Genomic DNA, 18155 nt, shown 5'->3' on the forward strand with positions numbered 1-18155 from the left:
CCAGCTGGGGCCCTAATCTGGGAGTCCTGAGTCTCCCAAACAGACCTGATGGGCCTAAACCTCAAATAAATCCCTCTCTCCATTGTTACCAGTCATCTCTATCAGGAACAACAAAATAGACCCCTTTGTGGGCCCCCATAGGACCTTGCCCTCAACCTGGATCAACAATGGTAGAGAATGTTCCATCCTCCAAAGGTTAAGATGGACAACATACTCTATGCTACACCTGAGGAAGATGGGTCAATATTGGGGCAGCTTGGAATGTTCCTACTCATGACCACAGAATGTGAGCTCAGATATAGAGGGATGCAGACGTCACACAGGCTTCTAAGCTAATTAAGGGCCCCAGATCACATCAAATTGATGGGGTTTACAGTAATATTTATACCTCTTTCCCATATTGGGGAGCTATTCTCTTCCCTGATCCAGCTTTCTGGTCCTTTTCCCAGCCATGACATCATCTCCCCAGACAATAATTAGGATTCACCTGCATATCAGATTTCAGGCTCAGGCAAAAAAAAATAATAAATAAAAAATACTAGTATAGCTACAGGCTCTTTGAAATATAACTAAAATATGCCTACTAGCTATCTACAAAATGGAGGACACCCCCCACCACCACCACCACCACCAGCCAACGCTTCACCTGCACTATTCCAGCCTTTAGGTCCATAACTGTCCAACAATTTGTTTGGCTTGGTATATTAACTCTTTTCAGCCACAAGGTTCCAGATGCTTGAAGGATGCCAACCAGACTTCCCTGGACAGACAACCCCACCAATGTGTCTTGGAGCTCCACTTCCCCAGAGCCCTTCCTCACTAGGGAAAGAGTCAGGCTACCTGTTAACACCCATGTTCAGTGGGAAAGCAATTACAGAAGCCAGACCTTGAATCTTCTGCATCCCACAATGATCTTGGATCCATACTCCCAGAGGGTTAAAGAATAGGAAAGCTATCAGGGGAAGGGTTGATATACGGAGGTCTGGTGGTGGGAACTGTGCAAAGCTGTACCCCTCTTATCCTATGGTTTTGTCAATGTTTCCTTTTTATAAATAAAAAAATTTTTTAAAGTTATTACTCCTAGAGATCTCAAATGGAGACATCCACATGCTCAGTCTGAAACAAAAATGATGAAGAGGCTGAGCAGAATAGGGCTTTAGAAAGCCAGGGAGTACATGGGTCTGACTTCTGTCCACTGCCTGATCCAAAACAGCAGCATTTACTTGGCCACAAACACCAATGCTGTAAGCTGAGATTAGGTCAAGGTTCCATCCTCAGTGTCAATGACCAAGTCACTGGGAGAGAAATCTTCAGGGCAACACACTTCTGGCAGGGGTGCTGTGTAGACTAATCATGCTTTCTCATCCTTGTCATACAAATTCTCTAAGTGTTTCATTCATTTACATTGCAAGCCATGTAGTCCTAAACCACAGCAGCGTCCTGGGTGATGCTAGTGTCCAAGTAGTTATGCAGAACTACAAAGAAGAGCACCAACTCTTATGGAATGAAGTTCTTACCAAGAAAAAAAAAATGTGCCAAAGGGAACTAGAAGCGCCCAGCGGTTTACTGCCAAGAGCACCTAAATAGCACCCTGCCACTTACTCCACCTTACTACCCCACTCCCAATATCCAGACATACAAACGGCCTTTTCAAAACTCTTCTAATCAGTCGAAAGAGTAAAAGGCAGTAAGCACCTTCTCCTCCTACTTTCTCTCTCTCTCTCTCTCTCTCTCTCTCTCTCTCTGTGTGTCTCTGTCTCTCTCTCTCCTTTCACCAGTCTCTACCACCAAAGTGTTAGTACTGCACCTTATGGAGCCCCCAGAAAAAGCAAAGTCTCCTGAGGAGTAACAGGCAAAGAGGCACAATTAACAGATGCTTCTGGGCCAACTGTGTTCAAGTTTACAGCATCAGTGGATCACTGCCAAGGCAGTCATGAAAACATAATAAACAAGAGCAAAAATGATGGAAAACGTAACCAATAGTACTCTTTTAGAGTTCATATAACAAAGAGACAAAGAGGGCAGCCAAGTTCCCCTGATGAGACAGGGAAGCCCTGGGCTCGTGGCAAAAACTCCTGGCTTTCACTCCCCTGATGAGAATTATCACTCAGACACGAAACTAATACTTCTCTGCAGCCAAGGAGGGCTATCATCACCTGTACCCAGTCACTGTGGAGTGCAGAGAAGACTCCCCTAATGACACAGGTAAAGAGGACATGTTCCAGGGGCTGGGAAATAGCTCACCCAGTAGAGAATGCACCTTACCATGTGGAAGGGCCCAGTCCAAACCCAGGCACCACATGGGTACATCATCGAATAGTACTGGGGGAAGCTCCATGGATGGTGGAGCAGTGGCATGGTGCCTTTCCCACTCCTCACTCCTCACCACCCCCTCTCCTGCAAAAATTAGTTAAGTAATAAAACAATAAACAAAGTTGAGCCAGGAGCCTGCTCAATGTTTCATGTATATGGATGGCCCTGAGCTCACTCACATACTGTGAGAGCTAGGCCAGTTCATCCCAGACAAAATAGAAGATATCCTCTCTCTCTCTCCCTCTGTCTTTCTGTCTGTAGGACCAAGTGGGTTGTCGCCTGCCACTAACTTCTGACCCTGAGCTTCTTGTTTGGTGGGTCAGGCTGCCCTTGATCTGAAATCAGTTCCTATATTGTTACAGGAGCCCACAAACAGATCAGCTAGGAACCTTTTCTTACCCTCACCGTGGACTCCTGGATATGGGGGATCCACTGGCCTGATTCTACCCTCTGCTTTACACTCAATTATCCTCAGCATTTCCTCCTGACCTCACCTCCTTCTTTTCAGAACTCCTTTCTATGTCTAAGAACCCTGCCTGCCCAGAGATTCTGAACCTTTGTTTACCTCATCCCATTCTGTGAACTGAATATCTGCTGCTTCCCTCAGTTCATATATTGAAACTCCAGCTCCCAACCCAAGGGGTTTAAGAGGTTAGGCCTGTGGAGGGAATCGTGTCATGAAGGTAGGACTCTCAGCAGTGTAGGATTAGTGCCATTTGTAAGGTACCCCACAGAGATAGCTCAAAGATTTGTAGCTTATTATTATTCTATGTTGTTAAGTAGTGCTCTTAAGAATTATTTTTATAAAGACTTGGGTCAGCACAAAGTATTTGACAGAGAAAAACACAATAAACTAAAACCTACTATGATATCTTTTAAGAGTTCTGAGCTACCTATCATTCAAAAGCTTTCACAAACACCAAGAAGCATTTCAGTTAGTAACTATTTAAATATGTGTTCCACTTATTGACTGCATCACTCTGCACTGAGCATAAATTGAACCTAGTGGGCTTCAGACAAACCTTAAAAGTATAGAGAAAGCCCTGAAAAAGTGATGATTATGGGCTGTTAGGAGTATGGTCTCCCTCTAATAAGGAATAACAATACTAGCAATGTAATAATAAATAGGAAGGAGGAATAGAAAAGAGTGGACAGAGAAGGGAAAGAAGGAAAGAAGAAAAAAGAGAGGCAAGGAGGAAGGCAGAGAGAGGAGGAGGCAGAAAGTCCCACAAAACAAAGTGCACCTTCCTAAAGTGAATCCAGCTGAGTTCTGCAATCCTGTATAAACTCCTGACATCTGCACACTTTATAGTGTTCTCCACACTAAAATATGGTCAGCAACAGGCCTACATTCAGAAACAGAGCAAGTCAAGCATTTGAAATTCGCATAAGGAAAACACAAGTGTTGGTGACCATTATTCTAGGACAACTTTTCGTTCCAACTCTGGATAACTAGCTACACAGTCTGGGCAAGTGACTTAACATATCTAAGCATTGGTTTATTCACAAAAGAATGAAGGGTATAGATTCAGTGAGCTCTTGGTTCTATGGTTCTCCGGGGTCTAACCAGCTGTGACAATGGCAGGGCAGCTTAAATTTCAAATTATTTTAGGCTGCTTTCATCGCTTTCTAATGTAACTTCTTGGTCAGGGATATGATCCATTCAAGAACAAGAGCGAGGTTGCAAGTACAAACCCTAATCCCAGCTCTGTGCCTATGGGGCCCCCAGATCTAAATGGCTTAGTGATAATGCCCCCTCTCAGGGTGGCTTCCAGGAGCACAATGACGCCAGAGTAAGATGGACTTGGCACAGGAGCAATCAGTAGATTTCCATTCTCCAGTGGCTCTCAAACCTTGAGGCCCAAATCAAACTGCTGGTGTACTCTGTGACTTTGTAGTAGTAGAGTTCACATAAATTATTAAATTCATTGGGGGGCAGGAGAGATGCTCAGCATTAGAGCACAGGACTTGCACGCTGAGGCCTTAGGTTCAATCCCCAGCATCACTATATGCCAGAAGCAATGCACTAGTCTCTTTTTAAAATTTTTTTATCTTTATTTATTAGATAGAGACAGCCAGAAATCGAGAGAAAGAGGGAGGTAGAGAGGGAAAGACACAAGGAGATACCTGCAGCACCGCTTCACCACTCACAAAGCTTTTCCACTGCAGGTGGGGACTGGGCACTTGAACACTGTAACGTGTGTGCTCAATCAGGTGTACCACCACCCAGCCCCTCTGGTCTCTCTTATTCTCTTATAAAAATAAGTAAGTACATCTTTCTAAATTATTTAAACTCATTTGCTATGGTCACCATCTTTTAAATGAGCTTCTAGTTCCTTCCAGCTGAAATACTATAGTAACCTCATGACCCCAATCTTGACAGTGAAGGTACAAGTTGCCTCTAGACATCCATTATTCTTATAGTTGGGCAGATCAGAAACTGAACTACTCCACAATTAGCATCCTCCTCCTCCTGCCAGTGCTGAGGATCAAACCCAGGTCTCATAAATGCAAGGCATGTGCTCTACCACTGGGCTTCCTGCCCAGCCAGAGGCTTAGATTCTCTTCCCTAAGGAAAGTTGGGACTGAAATGTCAGGAAATATTAAAGAATAAAGGAAAGGGAGAATCTCCTATGCTCCTCACCATGATGGAGGTCTGTGTGGTAATCTCCTAGTTTAGGTGGAGGTCAGACACACAAATTCTGTAAATAGCAGCTGGCCTAAGAGGACAGAATTTATCATGGCTGCTAAACAAGGCTTGGTGTAGCAGTGACGTGGCATGGTAGCATGCATAAAAGATGGTGCAGGTGGTAATTAGCTCTAATGAGAGGAAGTCAGGCCAATCTCTGCTTCTCTATTAATCCTCGAGTGTCCCCAAGCTGCATCAATGTCAACAGTTTTCTGTGACACCATGGCCTGTTTTAATCTCCTCTCACACTCCCTAACATGCTCATTAAGGGAGAAGAGCCAACAACGACTAATGGAACAATTAATTCGGGCAGTAGTCTTCAATAGGTGCTAGCAGGCACTGGAATAAAGGATGATGAGGAATTTCATAGGGAAAGGCCAAACTGGCCACGTACTTAATGATCAAGCCCACATCTGGACAAAGGAAATAAGCTTTTTTCCTGAGATGATGCAACGTGAAACACACAACAACAACAAATTAATTTTTGCCTATGAAAAGCTGTACATGAAGAGCCAGGTGGTGATGTATCTGGTTGAGTGCATATATTGCCATGCACAAGGACCTGGGTTTGAACCCCAGATCCCCACCTGTAGGGGGGAAGCTTCATAAGTGAGCAATCTCTCTCCCTCTCCCTCTTTCTCCTTCCCCTCTCAATTCCTCTCTTTCCTAACAAATATTTTAAAGTCTAAAAAAAAGGATAGCTATACATGAATCTATCAAGCTTTTGTGCTAATTACAAGTTGACATAAATACAGAAACTATAGAGGTTCAAGTTTAAAAGAAAATGACCAAATTTCTTTGGAAATTGCGGGGGGGGGGGCGGGGAGAAGGAGTCTAAGTACTGTGATGGCACAGGAACTTTGGTGTTGGGTGTAGTGACTGGTTTAACTATATAAATACACACACATGAAACTACATTCTTAAAATCACAGTATTGCAAACCAATGTTAAAGTAATTACAAAGAAGAAAACTACCAGTCAAATCCTGAGTATGGGACATTCTACAATAACCTGATTATTCCATCAAATCAGTACCATAGGGGGAAAGGGTGGCAAAGAAGCAGCAGCTGTCCTGCAGTCTAAATGATTCTAGAAGTATACTGATCAACTGCAGTGTGTGGGCTTTCTTCCAAACTCAGGGTTTGGAGAAGTTGTCCGAGAAGATTTTTTTTTCTTTCCAATTTGATAGGACAGAGAGAAATTGAGAAGGAAGAGGAGATAGAAATGGAGAAGGGGGGGGGGGTCGGGCGGTGGTTCAGTGGGTTAAGCGCCACGTGGCGCAAAGCGCAGGGACCGGCATAAGGATCCCGGTTCGAGCCCCCGGCTCCCCACCTGCAGGGGAGTCGCTTCACAGGCGGTGAAGCAGGTCTGCAGGTGTCTATCTTTCTCTGCCCCTCTCTCTGTCTTCCCCTCCTCTCTCCATTTCTCTCTGTCCTATCCAACAACAAAGCAACATCAACAATGGCAATGATAACCGCAACAAGGCTGCAACAACTAGGGCAACAAAAAGGGGGAAAAATGGCCTCCAGGAGCGGTGGATTCATGGTGCAGGCACCGAGCCCAGCAATAACCCTGGAGGAAAAAAAAAAAAAGAAATGGAGAAAGGGAAACATACCTGTAGCACTGCTACACTACTCATGAAGCTTCCCTCTTATAGATGGGAACCAGGAGCTTGAACCTGGCCCTGAACATGGTGATATGTGCAATCAACCAGGTGTGCCACTGCCCAGCCTCCATGAAGATATTCTTAAGCAACTATGGGTGGAAATCAATGCTGGAGAGACTGGGAGTGCTACAGGTTGCTGGGTCGCCCTCAACCCCTGCCATCTGAAGTTGTGGAAATGTACCTTCCACCACTCAACTGAAAGAGCAGAAATTGGGTCATGGGTAGCTGGTCACACCCAGCACTCAGCAAAGGAAGGGGAAATTCAGGAAGGAAGATTTAGAAGATTCCGTGGTTGGCAGTACCAGAAGAGGGAACGACTGAGCTATCTATGTAAGAGGCTATTTACAGGTTCCTCAGCCCAAGACTGCTGCCAGTAGATTTCTAAACACCCATACATTTCACATGAAATCTATTTACACTGTTTGAAAAAAAAAGGGCAGGTCCAAAATGAAGTGACACGTGCTAAGTCCTGCAGCTGCAAACCAAAGATTACTACCTAACCTAACCTAATGTTCTTCATTCTATACTCTTAAAAACAGGTGTTTGTAAATAAAGTGCAGTGTTTTTGTTTGCTCGTTTGAAGGAGTAAGCTGGAACTATAATTTTAAAATCCCTAAAAATGAAAGGTGAGCCAAACATAGTTTCACAATGCTATAATTCCATTTCAGCAGGCAAGGAGGCTGAGGCACTCATAAAACATGTCTTGCCAAAAACTCAGAGCAGAATTCTGGTCTAAAGTTAGTAACTATTTCAAAAATGGTTACCAGTCACCATAGTTAATTAGCTCTCACCAATCTAGTTGATATTATTATTTTTTAATCTTTATTTTTTGGATAGAGACAGCCAGAAATTGAGAGGAAGAGGGAGATAAGGAGACAGAGAGACATCTGCAACCCTGCTTCACCACTTGTGAAGCTTTCCCTCTACAAGTGGGGACCAGGGGCTTGAACCTGGGTCCTCACGCACTGTAACACGTACACTCAACCAGGTGCGCCACCACCTGGCCCCATAGTTATTATTTTAAAGATAAATATTGGGAGTCAGGTGGTAGCACAGTGTGTTAAGCGCAAATGGCGTGAAGCACAAGGACTGGCCTAAGGATCCCAGTTCAAGTCCCGGCTCCCCACCTGCAGAGGAGTCACTTCACAGGCAGTGAAGCAGGTCTGCAGGTGTCTATCTTTCTCTCCCCTTCTCTGTCTTCCCCTCCTCTCTCCATTTCTCTCTGTCCTATCCAACAATGATGACATCAATAACTACAACAACAATAAAAAAACAAGGGCAACAAAAGGGAAAATAAATACAAAAAAAAGATAAAGACTGATACTGATAGACAGCAGGTGTTCAAAATATTTTCAAATTTTTAGAATTCTGAGATACACACAAAAAAAACATTCCCTCCTCAGCAGGGAACATGAAATACTCTATCATAGATTTTGCATGAGCAGGAAAATATACTGTTTAAATTCAAATATGTTAGAAAAAGGAGAAAATGTACTAGTGTATAATTATATAAACATCTTGAAAAGTGTGTGGTTCCTAATTAAATTCCATCCATTAATAATAAAGCAATTGCCTGGGGGCACTTCATGCAAAAATGGCAATTCTGGTAAACATAATATTTTAAACATAACTCACACACACAAGCTCTGACTAACAACATAATTATGTGTTTTTAATTGGGCACCATCTTCACACACTGGCTAAGAAAGCTACTTCCCAAATGATTCATTTTAAGGCACTACAATTTCCAGATGGTAATGCCAAGTAAAAATGCAATACCAATATTCTCCTTAAGATGAACATTTTCAATTGACCTGACAGATGCACTACTCCATTTAGGATTCCAAGCTAAGAAATGAAAAGTTTTACAAACACAGTGAAGCAGTTTCGCAGATGCTTTGATCTGTTTGATCCCGGCACTTAATTTTTTGGGTAACCTTTTTATCATCTCTAAGCTTTGATTTCCTTGTTGGGGAAACACTATGGTACTTCCCTAGTAGAATGACTTAGAAGAGTCAAGCATGAAGGAAAACTTAGTATCATATAAATATTCAAGATTATTTCTTCCATCACCTTTTTAGGCCTGTCTCAGTGGAAGTTATTCTTATGAGTATCTTTCTAGCAAAGGCAAAGACTGTTCCTAAAGAGACATGCTGTGGAGGGGTCCAGGCACAGGGGTTAAGCGCACATGGTATGAAGTGCAAGGACTGGCATAAAGGATCCTGGTTTGAGCTCCCCGCTCCCCACCTGTAGGGGGGTCGCTTCACAAGCGGTGAAGGAGATCAGCAGGTGTCTATCTCTCTGCTTTTCTGTCTTCTCCTCTCTCAATTTCTCTCTGTCCTAGCCAACAGCAACAGCAATAACAACAATAATAACATAAACAACAAGGGCAACAAAAGGGGGGAAAAATGGCCTCCAGGAGCAACAGATTCATGGTACAGGCACTGAGCCCCAGCAATAACCCTGGAGGCAAAAATAAATAAAAGAGACATGCTGTGGAATGGTGGGTGAACTTCAGAAACATTCTGCTAAATGAACAAAATTGACACCAAAGGCACATATTGTAGGATTCTCTGTGCATAAAACTGCCAGAGAAAGCTAACCTCTAGAGACAGAGGAGAAAATAGTGTTTGCTTAGGGCTAAGCAGATGGAAGCAGAATTGACTGGGGTCTAAAACTGGGTAAGGGTGATAAGGCTGCTCTACTGAACACATTTACTAAATCATGAAACTATACACTTACAATGGGTGAATTGCAAAGCACATTAATTAAACCTCAAGTCACTCAGTAGAGCACAGACTGCCTGCCATGCATGAGGGACCTGGGTTTGACCCTCCATGAAGGCAACTGAATGGGGGACATTTGTCTGTCTCTCCCTGTTTTCCTCTCTCCCCCCCCCACCCGTGTGTGTGTGTGTGTGTGTGTGTGTGTGTGTGTGTGTGTGTGTGTGTGTGTGTGTGTGTGTGTGTTGTGTGTGTGTTTGGCAGGAGGGAGTGGGGAATGAGTCCACAGGGAATGGGGGAACCATGCAGACACAAATTTCTGATGATAATCCTACTGACATAAAAAGGAAAAAGAACAAAATGGGTATATGTTTACTGGTTGGCTATAAGAGAAATTCAGGTATTTTACAGAGCAAAGCAAAAATAATTAAGACTTAGACAAGAATCAGATGTGGAGCCCAACTCTGACTCAGCTCCTTCCTAACAAACTTTCTACTAATCTAATCATCAGTTTCCACATCTGTGACATGAGAATCAAAATGGGCCAGGGAAACAGCTCAACATTACAAAACTATCACACATGAGGCTCCAGGTTTGATTTCCATCCCAGATCCGAGCAGTGCTCTCTGATCCCTCTCCCTCAAAAAAGTAAAAATAAATGATTTTTAAAAAGGGGAGAAGGGGAAGTCAAATCATGTTAAGTGAGATAAGTCAGAAACAAAAGGATGAATATGGGATGATTTCACTCACAGAAGTTGAAAAGATCAGAAAGGAAAACACTAAGAAGAACCTGGACTGGAGTTGGTGTGTTGCACCAAAGTAAATGACTCTGGGAGGGGGGGGAGGGTTCAGGTCCTGGAACATGATGGCAGAGGAGGACCTAGTGGGGGTATTGTTATATGGAAATGTTATACATGTAAAAACTATTGCATTTTACTATCACTGTAAACTATTAATCTCCCTATAAAGAATTTTTTTTAAAAAAAAAAAAAGGAAATCAAAATGGCACTAATAGCAGAGGCTGCCATGAGTGGTACATAATTCCCCAATCAATAAATGACACCATTCTTTTTTTTTTAAGAATTTATTTATTTATTTATTTATTTATTTACTTATGAGAAAGATAGGAGGAGAAAGAACCAGACACCAGTCTGGTACATGTGCTGCCAGGGATTGATCTTTGAACTCAGGACCTCATGCTTGAGAGTCCAAGCTTTATCCACTGTGCCACCTCCCGGACCACATAAATGACACCATTCTTTACCCAGTAGCTGAGGCTGAAAAATGTGGATGTCACACTGCTTCTTTCTCTTTGGCATATCAGCTCCAACTCCTTAGCAAGTCCTGATGGATCCATCTGCAAAATCTCTCAGGAGTCCAACCCTTTCTCCACTTGGTCAAGGTAAGTCCCAAGGATTTGCAAATGCCTCCCATGGGCACCCGTTTCCTCACTTGCCCCTGTACAGTTCTGCCATCCTCTGTGGCCAGAGGGGCAGTTACAAACCCCAAGTCCAGCTTTCCCTACCCATGCTCAAAACCCTCCTGTGTCTCCTATCAGCAAAGCACAGATATGTCCTTGTCCTTGCCACCTCGACCTTGTCCATCTTGACCCCACTGTCCCCCCTTCCCCCACAGCTCCCAGCCTGGTTCCAATCACATAAATCTCTTTGCCATTCCTTCAAGAGACCTGGATAAGGCAGGAGGAGACAGCATAGTGGTTATGCAGAGATTCTCACACCTGAGGCTCCAAAGTCCCAAGTTTAACCCCCTACACCATCATAAGCCAGACTGAGCAGTGCTCTGATAAAAAAAAATAATAATAATAAAATATTCTTTAAAAAAGAAAAAGCCTCGATAAGCCATAGAGTGCATATTTTACCAGTCTAAGAGGAGGCTTCCCTTCACACTCCAGACATTGTTGTATGGGGGGAACATGACTATCCCCACACCGCACACCTTCCTGGACCCACCTAACACCAGGAAGCACAGACCACGCCACTGTCTACCACTGCTCACCACCAGCTCTTTCACCTGCAATGAATCTTTGAATGAAGCATGCTTTTGAAAAGTCCACCCAAAGTCCCAACGCTAAGAGCCTCCTTTTCCTGCATGTCCCCCATTTTCCTTCCTCCAAGTCACTTACACTGGGAAATCCTTCTGAAGTCTTCCAATAAACCCTTTCCCCAACCCCAGAATTCATTCACTCAATCTCTCACTCACTCACTCATGACAGTTTTTACTTGAGCATATGAAAACAAAGTTGTTCTTCAAATTTATGAAGCTAATGAATTAGAAACCTCTTAACTCACAATAGCAGGTATTACATAATAGTCAGCAGAGTCACTCGTTCTCTCTGGAAATATTATCCAAGAATGATTTATGTACCAAGTCATACTGAAACACAATTAATACTTTTTATATATCCATTTAGAGACTCAATTCAATATACTCTTCAAATATGTGGGGAATTTGAAGCATAAATGACTTCAATATACTTTACTCAGTTATTTTTAGACAGCCTAGAGCACCAAGCATAGCCTCCATCAACATTTAATCCATACTGAGATATAGCTGGCTGGCCCCCTGTATACGTTAAAAGTTACTCAGGGAAGCCTGAACTAAAATGTCCACATCACAACTGGCTTTTGGGCACTTGCCTTAGAAGTTACCTTCATCGAGATTGCTGGAATATATTCCAGTTCATATTCCAGTCATTCTTAAATCCACCTCTCAGCTCAGTTCTAGATGAAACCAACAGTCCTCAAACTTTTCAGCCAAGTTCTGACTCCCTGGCTCTAAACTTGATGAGCCCTGGGCAAAACACACATACTTTCTTCCACCACCTTACAGAACCAGGGCCTCACACATGTACAATAATTTTAATGTTCTAGGTCACTTTTTTCATTCATATTGGAGGGGGTAGAGGTAGAGGGGAAGACACCATAGCTTCTAGTTAACAGAGCACCTCCCATGTGGCCAGGGATTAGATCTGGGTTTCACGCATGGCAATGTAGACACTCTACCCATGAGCCAGCTCTCTGGTCCTCTTGTGCAATTCTTTAAAAAGAGTGTACTCAATGCCAGGCCAGTGCCAGGCCCCCAAGTGGCTCATAGTAAATACCTGTCACATGAAAAAGAGTGAATGATATTTTGTAACCCACTGCTAATCACAAATTTAAAAAATTTAAAAAAAAAATGAATGAGAAGCTCAGCTTCCCCACCTGTCTGGAAAATAGCCCCTAGGAAGTCAAACTGGTTCACCATGACAAAAGGGTCATCTCTGCCAACTTGCCTGAGAATTTTTCTCTGTTACCAGTGGAGTACTAGGACCAATAAGAGCAGATGGGAAAAGGCTTGAGTTCTTCTTGGTTGAGTTCCCAAAATATTAGGAAAGGAAAAGTTTAGCTGGAGAGGCCAGGCACTTGTGGCACAGAAAGGAAAAGGGGGCGGGGCAAGGGGGGAAGAGCAGAAGAATTTTGTGAAAGAAAAAAGCTGGGCTGAAGGAGTAGCTCAACATTAAAGCAAAGGACCTGAATACCTGAGGCCTCACAGGCCCCAGGGTGAGTCCTCAGCAACACAAGTGGCCAGAGCTGAATGACACCAGAGCTCTAGTGTCTCCCTTTCTCTCATAAATATAAGTTCATAAGTAAATTTCTAACATCAAGTTCCATTTGCATCCTCTTAAAATAAAAATAAAGGACATAAAAGCATAGGCCAAGTTACACCAGGAATTAAGTGACCCCTTGCTGGCCCCAGGCATATAGGACACTGTCTGCACTCAGACCACCGCTGGCACTGTGCCCTATGAGATGCAAAACAGGTAGGAGCTCACAGTTATTTTCTTTAGGCAGAAAGAAGGGTCCTCAAGATATATAGGGTCTTCCACAAAGGTCTGAAACCTCAGCCTTACTCAACCACACTTCCTGGCCCACTTTCTCTAAACCCAGGCACTGAGAAATCTGGAAAGGCAGTATAGACAAAATATTAATAATAGCATTAGGCTGCAGTACTGATCTACAACACTTCTATTATCAGAGAATTTTTGCACTGCTCATTCCCAGAGAAAGAAAAAAAAACTTATCTTGTGACTTTTAAACAATTAGAATTCAATGAGTATCTGGGAGTGTGGCTCAGTAGGTAAAGCAAATCCATTTTAAATCTGGTCCCAGGTTCGATCCCTAATACTACATAAGGCAAGAGCTCTCTCTCTGCTCCCTCTCTTCCACACATTAAACAAAAATAGAATGAATAACAAGAAAATAAATGAATGAGTGAATGAATGAATAAGTAACAGCATATATCCTATTCTGTTCAGGAATGGAACTAAATCTATTTTCAAACATCCCAGGCATGGGATCTCCACTGCATGGGGACAGAAGGCTGGCTGTCACCAATAGCATCAGCAAGTCCCCAACACTGGACTACTCCCCAATTCTGCCCAGACGGTGAAAAAAAAGTGCTACTCAATTCTGCCCTCTGGTCCAGTGTGGCTATCTGCTTACACTGACCTAGACCACAGGAGGGCTGAAAATTAAGAGTTAACTTGGTTATAGCAATAACTTATCTACTGCTTTCTTAAATCCTAAGACAGCAGGATCTTCCCCTTTCTCTATAAAGCCCATATTTCTCCCAGCCCTAGAACCTCTATGGTGGAGCCCACTTCCTTGCATGCTTCTCTCAATTCATACAGATACTGCAGCTGCTGATCCCAACCTAAGCAATGCAACCAGTACCACCTCGGCATGCTTCACTTCAGGCTATGTCCAGAGATGTCAGGTGTGGAATGTCAACCCTTCAGTTTCATTACTCTGCCACTAGGTTCCAGATGATACCATAATGCCAACCTGACAGATGACCCCACCCATGTGTCCTGGAGTCCCACCTCCCCAGATCCCTGTCCCACTAGGGAGAGAGACAGGCTTGGAGTATGGATCGACCTACCAATCAATGCCCATGTTCAGTGGAGAAGCAATTACAGAAACCAGACCTCCCACCTTCTGTACCCCACAATGATCCATACTCCCAGAGGAATAAAGAATAGGGATTGGATACAGAGTTCTGGGGGTGGGGCTTGTGTAGAAATGTACCCCTCTAATCCTATAGTCTTGTCAATATTTTCATTTTATAAATAAAACTTTTAAAAATGATTCTGATACTTCCTATTTGGGTTTCTTTACATTTTTGTATTAGAACTTTTTGACTTCTGTATTTAATTCATTGATCCTTACTTCACACGTTCACTTACAGACTTCTATCTCAGTGCAAAAACACCCAAAATATGCAAGCAGATGAAGAGTTAGGAACAGGAAGGAAGACTGCACCTGACATTACTTACCACAACTTCCTTCTTGCAAATTCTTCTAACTGCAAAAAGTATTGCATCATCTTAAAGATCAATTTTCTATACAGTTGTCTCTAGGACCTCTCTCTAAGTGAAACTTTTACAAGTGGAAAATTACATACATTTATGTAATGATAAAAGCATTCCGTAGCAAAGTCTGTGGCTAAACAATGGGGTTTTTTTGTTGTTTTGTTATTTGTTTGTTTTTGTTCATTGTTTTGCTTTTCACAGTACGCACACACTCAAAACTACTCAGTACTCATTGGGAAATCCTTCCTATGCTTTCTCAATGTAATGGTATTCTGAAGCAATTGTGTATCCAGCAATGAAACCACTTCTGTTCCTAATTCTACAGGAAAATTAAAAGATCCATCACACATTTGTCATAAATCTCAGACTACAGATTTGAAAAGCTGAAAAATAAAATTCATTTTTAAAAAAGCAGTCAATCCTAAACAGCTGTGAAAAACAAGGGATATAAATTCCACCAAACTTTTCTTTAAATTAAGAGAAAATTACACTGTGTTGTCTATCCCTTCCCCCATGCCTCGCTTTCTGTATAGGTGTCTATTTGACAGATCATAAGAAAATATTTCAAAAAACTGGCTAGTGTTAACCATGTGTGAAAGGGGCAAGCACTATTGGAGAACTGTGAGGTTTTGAGATATATTTGACACAGGTAAGGATTAGAATCAGTAGCACCCTCATTTATTCACACATTTATACACACACACACACACACACACACACAGCCAAGTCATAAAAGATGCCTCTAGCCTCAAGATGGTGGGGGGGGAATCGCAAAAGTTATTTAACCCTCAATGTTTTAATAAACATACATAATGTTATGCTCAAGTTTCAAGGCTGAAAAATTCAGAAATTTTTTGAATTGAAAAATTTCTAGACAGGAACCCCAGATACCACTGAGACTTGAAACAACTTGGAGCCAGTTCAAATCACCAAAGGGATGGTAAGGACAAGAAGGTACCAGTTAGACAGAAATACTGGGGTTCAGGGCTGGGGAGCCCAAGAAGTCGTCTCATCCTTTTCTCTGAATGTCAAGCTCATTTCTGAGGGAATAACAACTTTGCTCTCCTGTCAACGAAGTAAGTCTTTTCACTGTAAGGGAAGTAGTAAGATGTTGGCATTTCTCCTCTAAACAGGGTTCCTCCTGGCATTTCACAGGGGGCTTGAAAGTTGAGGTCCTCTACACCCCAAGTTAAAACTTTGTCCTCCCTATCTCCCAGAACACCCTCGGGAGGCATAATGATGATGGAGAAGAAATTAAGGGAATTCTCATTTCAGGACCTCTTAGGTACAACTGCCGCAGACACGAGAGAAACAGAGAAGAGTCAAAACAAAAATGTAAAAGTTACTTGCAGATTGTTTGCCAAGAGTGCCATGGTCACCTCCAGGCCACCAGCGGGGCAAAGCCCCCGCGGCCCCTCCTTTGTTCACAGGGCGCAAGCTCGGGCCCAGGGGAGCTCAGGTCCCGGAGCCCAAAGGGCGAGGGTCAGCAGCCAGCCGGGACTGGGCACTGGCAGCGCGGAGCCCCTGAGACAGCGCATCCGCGATCCAGACCGAGGCGCCCAGCGTTCAGGGTGGAGAAAGCAACAATGAGCCAAGCGGCGTGGCCGCTGGTCCGCTCCCTCACTGCACCCCCAGCCTCTCCGCACCCCCGGCCCTGGGGGTCCCCCGTGCCCGTTCCCCGCCACGCCCCTGCGCCCCGGACCTCCCCGGGCGAGGCTCCGGGGCACAAGCCCACCCAGCCCAGCGCGCGCAAGGATCCCCGGCCAAGCGCCGGTGCAAGCGGGAGGGAGGCCATTCCACTCCGGGCTCCCCAAGCTGGGGTCGGGCTGCAGCGTCGCCTGCCAGGCCCCCGCCTCCCCGCGCGGTCTTTGTGTGCAAAGTAATTGCGGGAGCGACCTACCTCTCGCGCGCACAAAGGCGCGGTCCCTCCCAGGGCAGCCTGGCGGCGCCCTGCGCTCCGAAGACTGGGACGGCTCGCGCAGCTTGGGCAGCTCGGGCAGCTCGGGCGGCGGCTCTGGCCGGCAGTACGCGGCGGGGAGCACAGAGAGAGCAGGCAGGCGGAGGTCGACTCTACCACCCCGTGGCCCCGCGCCTCCGAATTAAGGAACGGGGTGGGAAGGGGCGGGGATAGGGAGCAGATCACGCCCCCGATTAGTCAGATCCCGCCCCGGCCACGCCCCCGCACTGAAGGCAGAACCGGCGCTCCGGACCCACCACCATACTAGGAGCTAGTCTGGAGGTGCTGGCCCAAGTGGCTCCCCCCACCTTTTTTTCTCTCTCTCCTGTTGATTTACTTTGGACAGCCTCGGAAACTCTCCAAAGAGAAGACGAAATGTTGGAAGTGGAAAACAAGTAGTGTCACCAGATAAGAAATGGGAAATATCATTTGGACCTGACCCCAGCTGTCTTTCTCTCCCTCCCGTCTCTGTCTCTTCTTCTCCATGACACCCCTGTGACACTCCAGAGAAACTGTCACCATTGAAATTCTGTCAACACCTCAAGGGGGTAAACTCCAAAGGAATCAAATAGAGTAAGGGACAGACTCCCTGTCTTTGTAGGCATTACGATGGCATCAGGGTTTGGAAAGTAGTAACCTGAAAATGTATTTCTATCCCTGCTCATGGAAAGGTAAGTGCAGATTTACATTTGTGTGCAAAGGAGGAAGGGGCTGTTTTACGCCATTTTTACTCTCTGACTTGGGTTTTATTTTGGTTTGCTTTGTTTTGTTTTCTTACGAACAGCTTCTTTGCCCAACCAACCCTCAGTCTCTTAGATTACTATTTACCTGAGTCTGAATCACAGAAAATGCAAAACTAGATATCTGTTTCAGAGTAACAAACAATAAGTACAGTAGGCTAATGGATTTTAGATCAAAAGCTTTTTAGTTTTATTGGCAAGTGGATGAGAGTTATTCATTGGGAAGCTTTTCTTACTAAAATAGCTTGGGTCGTGATCACACAGAAAAGTCATGTCAATGATGAATTTCAGGAAACACATTAAAAGTGTTTGAAACTTCGAAGGCCTGACCATCTCTAGCTCCTAAAGTCCAGTTGCAGAGGTAGGACCACCTGCAATAGGCTTTAGTTTTGGGGGGTTTTTTTAGATTTATTTGCTAATTTTTTTTTTTTTTTGCAACATAGGGAATGCATCATCAGAGCACTACTCTGAGCACTGTTTTGACTTATGATGGTGTTGGAGATCGAACCTGGGGCCTCAGGGACTTCAGGTATGTAGAGTTCTCAGAAAGAGCTATGTCCCAGGGACCTATCATCAGATAGAGAGGGGGATAGGAGAGGAAAAGGATAGTGGGTGCCTGCTTTGCCATGCCTGCAAACCAGGTTTGAGCCCAGCTTCCACTGCACTAGAGGAAATTTTGGTGCTGTCATATCTTTC

At 44.1% G+C, this 18155-nt stretch overlaps 1 protein-coding gene and 1 long non-coding RNA gene across 3 annotated transcripts in view; one reads left to right on the forward strand and one right to left on the reverse strand.

The window, feature by feature from the left end:
• Window positions 1-18155, reverse strand: part of FAM107B (family with sequence similarity 107 member B) — a 215851-nt gene that overhangs the window by 61677 nt on the left and 136019 nt on the right. Inside the window, exon 1 of one of the 2 annotated variants that reach the window (XM_060192211.1) lies at window positions 16663-16844. The exons of the other annotated variant lie outside the window; for it this stretch is intronic. The gene's annotated coding sequence lies outside the window, so the exon portion shown is untranslated. Of the gene's footprint in view, window positions 1-16662; window positions 16845-18155 lie in introns of those variants that run through there. 2 annotated transcript variants of the gene reach the window in all.
• Window positions 16922-18155, forward strand: part of LOC132538932 (uncharacterized) — a 59147-nt gene continuing 57913 nt past the window's right edge. The window contains exons 1-2 of the long non-coding RNA XR_009550254.1: window positions 16922-17390; window positions 17903-17988. This is a non-coding gene — a long non-coding RNA (uncharacterized LOC132538932). The remainder of the gene's footprint in view (window positions 17391-17902; window positions 17989-18155) is intronic.

The sequence above is a fragment of the Erinaceus europaeus genome, chromosome 6, assembly GCF_950295315.1.
Source record: "Erinaceus europaeus chromosome 6, mEriEur2.1, whole genome shotgun sequence".
Lineage (NCBI taxonomy): Eukaryota > Metazoa > Chordata > Mammalia > Eulipotyphla > Erinaceidae > Erinaceus > Erinaceus europaeus.